Raw genomic sequence first — 7428 nt, 5'->3', positions numbered from 1 at the left:
GTGCCTGCCCGGGGCACCCCAGCACCAAACCCTGTTCTGCCCTCCCTGGCACCTCTCCTGGCAGTGTTTGTACAGCACCAGGCAGACCAAATCCCTGTGAAATCCCACCCACTGATGCTGGGGAGCTCTGGCAGAGCAGGATGGCTTTATCCTTGAGGATGGCAGCTGACAAAGGCTGTGCTGTTGGAGAGTAATTAAAATGGACAGGTACCAAACCTTTGTCTCGAAGCCCCCGAGACCTTGAGCTATTTCTGACACATCAGCGGGAAGTGGCAGCAGTGTGACAAGCTCAGGGTCAGGGCTGGCTCTGAGGGACCCTTCTCCCAAGGCACAGGAGCCACGGTGCCCTGGCTGCTCCATGAATATTCCTTAGGAAAAGCATTTTCAGCGGCACCGCTTTGCCCCAGTTTTGGATTTTTGCTGTGGGTGATGCCTGGGTGGGTTGTGGAGTCAGTGCCAGCCCAGAGCTCTGCAATAGGAATGCAAATGAGCCTCAGATCCGGGATTTGCTTCTGCTGGGTGGGTTTTATTCCCTTTAAAGGCCTCCCTCTGCTCCAGGTACCCCGGTGCCAGCACAGGCTCTGGGAGGGTTCCTGCCGCAGCAGCTCTCTCCCCAGCTGGTTTGCAATGTGCCACACGAGCACAAAGACCTTGCACTGTAATTAAGCTCTTGCTGTTCTTTCAGGACTTTGATTCAGAGAAATTCATCACTCAGAAAGAGCAGCTTGGCTGGGAGTTGAGGGAAAAACAACACTTTTCCCCCAAAGCCATGGCCAATGTGTGGAGGTTGATGCCCAGCCCTCTCCATCATCTGGATGAGCAAATGAGGACCCATCTCCTGCCCTCAGTCCTCTCATAAATTATTTAGCACAATCCAAATTACTGGGAATGTTCACTGGCTGTCCAGCTAAATCTAATTTGTATTAAGTTCATTTGGCAGCAATTTTCCTTAATGGCCAGGGTGGCCTTCTGTGGGTGTGTGGTAAAAGTGGTCTCTTGGATATAGGTGGGAAAGGCCTGCGTGGGCCTGCACTCCAAAATAACAACCAAAAATTAATTATAGCCATTATAACACCTCAGAGGTACACTTAGTGAAAGTGGAAAATGGAATGAGGATAATTATAGTGGTTTTCCCCTACTGTATCAGTCATTTGATGACATAGCAAGCTCCTCTATAAATATAGAATACATCAATAAAACACAGCACACAGAATCTATAATATATAATGTATTATATAATATGCAATGTAATTTTAATATGTATCAATGTATAATATGTATCTACCATATAAAATACATCACACAGAATATATAATGCATTCTATATAAATATAGAACACATCAATAAAACACATCACACAGAATCCATAATATATAATGTATTGTATTATATAATATACAATGTAATTATAAGATGAATCAATGTATAACATGTATCTACCATATAACCATACATCACACAGAATATATAATGTATTATACAATATACAGTGTAATTTTAAGATGTATCAATATATAATATGTATTCACCATATATTGTTTCTTTATAATATATATGCAAAAATATATTAGAGATATGATAAATAATATATTTAATATAGTTCTAATGCATATAATGCATTACATATATAATATATATAATGCACATTATAGATATAAACTATATAAATCTATACACAATCTATAATATATATTGTATTATATAATGTAATTTTAAGATGTATCAATGTATAATATGTATCTACCATATAAAATACATCACACAGGATATATAATATATAATGTATTATATAATATACAGTGTAATTTTAAGATGTTACAATGTATAATATGTATTCACCATATATTTATATATAATAGTTTCTTTATAATATATATGCAAAAATTATCATATTAGATATATTATAAATAATACATGTAATGTATTTATTTTAATTCATCTAATGTATTATATATATTATATATTTATAATGTATATATATTATCTATTTATAATCCATAGTCTGCATTTTCTGCATTATATTCTGCATTATAGGCATTATAAATTCTGCATTATTTTGAACTGACAGAGACCAGGAGCTACCCAGGGGCACATGGTGATCCATAGCAGGGCCAGCCCTGTCCCTTCTGCTCCTGGGCAGATCCCAGCCTGGTGAGGTCACTGAACAGCCCCACCACATCCCCCTTTGCCATCTGGATCTCAGCTTTTCCAGCCCCTGGAGCAGCAGGATCAGTGTCAGCCTAAACCGAGCCCAGCAGAGCCTCATCCCAGAGCCCACTCTGACTCCTTGTCTTGAATTCAGGGGTTTTTTCCCCCTAGGAGAGGTGTGGGTGTGGGGTGGTTGCTGTTCCCCAGATGCTCGGGATGCTCCGGGCTGTGCCGGGATTGCCGGGAGCCCGGCTGGAGCTCAGCACGCTCTTGTCACCCTCTTGTCACCGGCACGGCGGGAGGGTGTGGGCTGGCTGGCACTGAGGCAGCAATCCCAGCGGGACTTCAATAAGGATAAAGCTCAGCCTGGTGAAAACGAGCCCCAGCCTGACAGATGGCCCTGAGCGAGGGGGAAAGGCAGGGAGCACATCCTGCCTTCCTCCTGACAGGCCTTGTGCTGGGATGGGCACTGGGGGGACACCCTGGGCAGGGGTAAGATCCTGATTTTGATGGGGACAGGAGATTTATGGTCATCCCCAGTGGTCCTGTACAGCACAGGGATGCAGTTCCTGCTCTCCATCCGAACAGGGATGAGAGGGTGGCCAAGGCAGCACTGTTTTGGCAAATCCAGTCCATTTTCATTCTCCACCCATTCCTGCAGTGCCACGCCATGCCAAACTCTTGGCTCATCTCTCCACAGACTCATTTCCCCACTCCAAACCCATTTGGAAGTCCCAGTGCTGGGGTGCCTTGGCCACTGCTGGAGAACAAGCCCAGCCACAGCAGCAAACAGTGAGCAGGGCAGGGGGGAGGCTGCCACTGCTGCTGAGCCACCCCAAGGAAGAATAATTTCAATTCTGTCTCCCTTTTGGAAGGGACACATTTAATGGCAGAGAGGCTCCGTGCATGGCAGCAATCAGGAATTAACTCCCTGCATCCAAGTGCCGTGAAATTGAATCCTGTCAGCGTGGGCAGGAGCTGAACACAGCCCAGGAGAGGTGGGGGTTCCATGTCCCCATCCCTCTGCCAGAGCCACCAACCCATCAGCACAACCCTGGCTGCTCTGCCAGGGGAGAATGTGCAGCTCTGGGTGCTTCCCATTCCCCTGGGCAGAGTTAGGAGTCAAAGCCAAGTGTTTATCATAGAAACAGGCAATCCCCCAGCCAGGGAATAATGTGCTCTGACTCCATGATTCAGAAGGCTGAGCAATTGCTTTATTAAGCTATTCTATATTACACTAATACTATACTAAATACATACTAAAGAGATACTATACTACAAAGATCCTATACTAAGGAATACTAAAGAAAAACCCAGACAGTTATGACACACGTGGATCCAATTGGTCAAGGAATTAAAACAATTTTCACTGGTGTCCAATTAACAAATCACTTCAGGTAAATAATCTCCAGAACACATTCCACATGTGCAAGACAACAGGAGCAGCAAACAGATAATAATTGTTTTCTCTTCTTCTCTGAGTTTCTCACTATCTTCTCCAGGAAAAATCCTTGGGAAACTTGTGCCTGTTGCTCCCTGTGAAGAGCATTCACAGATACAGGAGCTGGGAAAAGCAGCTTATTTGTGGGAAAAAAGGCTCACAGAACCAGCTAATTGTTTGGAAATGCACTAAATGGAGTCGCCTGATTGCTCTGAGAGCTTTGGAGGAGGCCACAGAGCACCTCAGGCACGTGGTGGGATTCTCAGGGTGGTCTGGTGCAGGACCAGGAGCTGGATCCATCATCCCTGTGGGTCCCTTCCAACTTAGGAATTCTATGATCTCCTTGATGCTCAGCTCCTGCAAAGTGCTTGGGTTCAGGGGGGTGATGGGGAGACCAGGGAGGTTTCCAGCCCTGGTACCCAGCTCAGCAGGGACTGGGAATGCCAGCCAAGCTCGCCCAGCTCAGAATATTCTGATTCTCACAAACCAATCTAGTACAATATACAAATCATATGGCATTTCCATACAGCCTATAAGAATCATTACATTACCATACTGTGTTACATTTTAAACCCTAAAAACTCCTCTTTGGGCCCCTTCTGCCAAGCTGTAGGGTCTGCTCTGACCCTTGGGAGCTGTCTGCAAGCAGAGTGTGTTGTCTCATCCAAAGGAGATTACCTTCAGCTGGCCACACCACTGTTTTCCAGTTGTGCAGTAACTGAGGTATCTCAAAGCTTGCTTTCATTTTAATCTCACTTATAGTTTCTATATTCTCAAAATCTTTTGCCAGACCATCATATTTATAAGACTTTCCTGTTTCATCTTCCCCAGCACAGGGCCAAGCTCTTGTGCTGAGAGCAGGTGAAACGTGCTAAAATACAGGGGCAATGGGAATAACTCCTGTCCTCCCACTCCAGGCTATAAATGGCCGTGGTCCTGCTCCTGGCTGGCTCAGCCATCAGTTTTGTGTCTCCTGAGCCTCCCAGGGGGAGCAGGAACCAGAGTTTCCCCCCCTGTGCTGTGCACACACCGTATTTTCCACCAGCTAGCACTGATGGATGGCTTGGTCTCACCATCCATGAGCTTTGCTCTCTGGCTGTTCCAAGGGCAAATAATTCTCTGGACTGAGCCTGCAACGCTCCAGGCCAAGCATCGTTTTTGTCCTGGTTTGTCATTAAAGGATGTGCACAGCCATTCCAAGTGACAGAGCAATTTCCTTTGTGTCCTGCAAAGCAAAAGGAAAAGAAAGAAGTCAGCGTATTACACACAAATCTGCTTCTCTCCCGCAAGTTGAAATAGGAACAGCTTAATTTCCAGCAAAGCCAACACTGTAGTAATTCCAAATCAAAGGCTTTGTGTCAGAAGAAACATTTTGCCACAGCCACAAATAATGAGCAATTTGTGTCACGTTTGGAGATGAGATTAAAAACGGGCTGCAAAGCGACGCCTCAGCCAGTGGGTGGTTGTGAGTTGGACTTCAGAGGCCAAAGGTGGGACAGCACTGGATTCCTGCTCCTGGGTGTCCCTTCTCCAGGTGCCACTGCTGTCCCTCCCCTCAGGTGCCACCAGCTGGCTTGGGGCAGACAGAGGAGCCAGGATGGGGGAGCTGGGGAAGAGAAGGCTCCAGGGAGAGCTCAGAGCCCTTCCAGAGCCTAAAGGGGCTCCAGGAGAGCTCAAAAGTGACTTGAGACAAGGGATGGAGGGACAAGACATGGGAGGATGGCTTCCCACTGCCAGAGGGCAGGGATGGATGGGATATTGGGAGGAAATCCTTCCCTGTGAGCGTGGTGAGGCCCTGGCACAGGGTGCGCAGAGAAGCTGTGGCTGCCCCATCCTCTGAAGTGTCCAAGGCCAGGCTGGATGAGGCTTCGAGCAACCTGAGATAGTGGAAGCTGTCCCTGCACATAGCAGGGGGAAGAACTGGATGATGTTTAAGGTCTCTTCCCACCCAAACCCTTCTGTGATTCCCTGCTTCTGTGAAATCCCTCTGGGGAGCAATACTCCCTGCAAAGCGAAAAGCACTTGCTTTTTTCCTCCCAGAAATAGGGGAATCGTTTTAAAAAAAGACCAATTTAACACTAATTAGAGGCAATTTCTTCATCTGCTGCCTTCTTGCATGAGGCACACGTCCCGCAAGGGACACGTGGGAGCAGGAGGAATGTCACCCTGCCCCCTGCCAGGCTGCCAGCCCTGCGGAGCCGCCGGGAACGGCCGGGAATTGCTGAGCAAAGCGCTGATGTGAGCCCTCATCCATCGCTGACAAGGGAAGTGCTGCTTGCTGCAAGGCCCTGCCTTAAATGAGAAGTGAAGGTGAGGAATACAACAGGCAAAACAAAATGCTGAACAGTGCCCAACCGGCCTTTCAAGCTGCCACTGCCCTGTGGCTGTCCCACAGGGGTCCCAGGAGAATGTGCAAATTGGTGGAAATTTCCTAGCCAAGCAAATGGCTTGGAAATCCGTGATGGAGGGGAGAGATTTGTGCATGGACATTGTGCATCCTTTTGCCCCAAAGCTCTGATCAAGGAATAAGTTTGGATCTCTTCTAGGAAAGAAGGGGGAGGCTGAGAAAAGAGGGTTTTTTGTGGAAGGAGGTGCTCAGCTCTGCACTGCACAATTTCCACAGACGTGAGCCTACTGTGGGGAAAGGAATAACCAGAAGGGACCTGCATGTCAAAGAAGCAAATATTTTATTGTAAAAACCAAGCAGACATTAAATAGAGCCCCTCCATCACCCAAGTGCCTTGCAAGCCTCTGGGATGTGCCCAGGTGTCCCCCACAGGCTGCAGCCATGGAAACACAGATGGATCCATCAAATACCTGTGGAATTATATAAGTTTCAGAGCTCTGCTGTTGCTGGGTGTCACACTGAGACCCAAGAGCATACTCAGGATTAGCTGCATTTTTGGGCAGTGCAGCGTGGGATGAGACACCTGGGCTGCAGCTCTGCATTACAAAGGAGGGGTTTGATGTCCTCCCAGCTCCTCTCAAAGCAGCTTTCCCAGGCCATGGCACATCCTCAGCATCTGTGGCAGCCGCTGGGATTGAATTTAAGCACCAACTCCCAAGTCAAACAACTGCAGGAGAACAGGAAAGTCCTTTTCCCCGCGGCTGGCCCTGAGCAAAGCTGGGAAATGGGGCAGGAGCATGAGGAAACCACGGTATGTCCAGGACCAAAATAAGTTTGTAGAACCATCCCATGACTTCTGTGGAGCCTTTTGCAGTCTCTGCTCACGTGAGGTGGTTCTGCCAGGAGCAGGGATGCTGCTCAACGTGGCTTCTCGTCACTGCAGGTTGGGGCTCGATGGAATCGGATCCTGCAGAAATTGGGACGCTGCATTATGCAAATTTGCTTCCTGGAAAGAAATGTTTTATTAACATGCGCTCCCTTCGCGTGTTGGCTTAGTCAATTTGGTCACAGCTTGACATCCAATAAGTTACTCTAAAGGCAATGGTTTTACAAAATGTTTTTCTAATCTATTTTAAACACTTAATTACAGTTGTGGCGCATTCATTAGGGACTCTGCTTTCAAACCTGGATTGCAGCAATAAATCCTAATTCTCCAAGTGTCAGTTGCAATCCAGACATGGCATCCAAGTGGGTGTCGGAGGCTGCTGAGGACTGGGGGAAGGATGTCTGGGCCATGTAGGAGCCCCATCCTCCAGAGAGGGAACCCCCAGTGTCCAGCCTGAGTTGACTTCTAATCACCAAGAAATAAAATCACCCAAAAGAAACTTGGGCCCCTGAGGAGGGAGTGCTTGGGGGGATGAGTCTGCCATATGCTGGGGTGGCAGCTGATTGATGCTCGTTTTGGGAAACCCCAGTGAATTCCGAACTGGT

At 47.3% G+C, this 7428-nt stretch overlaps 1 protein-coding gene across 4 annotated transcripts in view; it reads right to left on the bottom strand.

The window, feature by feature from the left end:
- Positions 1-1912: 1912 nt before the first annotated feature.
- Positions 1913-7428, bottom strand: part of MYO18B (myosin XVIIIB) — a 67660-nt gene continuing 62144 nt past the window's right edge. For 2 of the 4 annotated variants that reach the window (XM_074554341.1, XM_074554344.1), the window contains exon 43: positions 6261-6943. The gene's annotated coding sequence lies outside the window, so the exon portion shown is untranslated. Of the gene's footprint in view, positions 4816-6260; positions 6944-7428 lie in introns of those variants that run through there. The other 2 variants (XM_074554343.1, XM_074554342.1) reach the window with 2 other exon arrangements.

Source organism: Zonotrichia albicollis, chromosome 18, assembly GCF_047830755.1.
Source record: "Zonotrichia albicollis isolate bZonAlb1 chromosome 18, bZonAlb1.hap1, whole genome shotgun sequence".
Taxonomy (NCBI): domain Eukaryota; kingdom Metazoa; phylum Chordata; class Aves; order Passeriformes; family Passerellidae; genus Zonotrichia; species Zonotrichia albicollis.
Note: the sequence above shows the minus strand (reverse complement) of the source record. Positions and strands in the feature narration are given on the sequence as shown.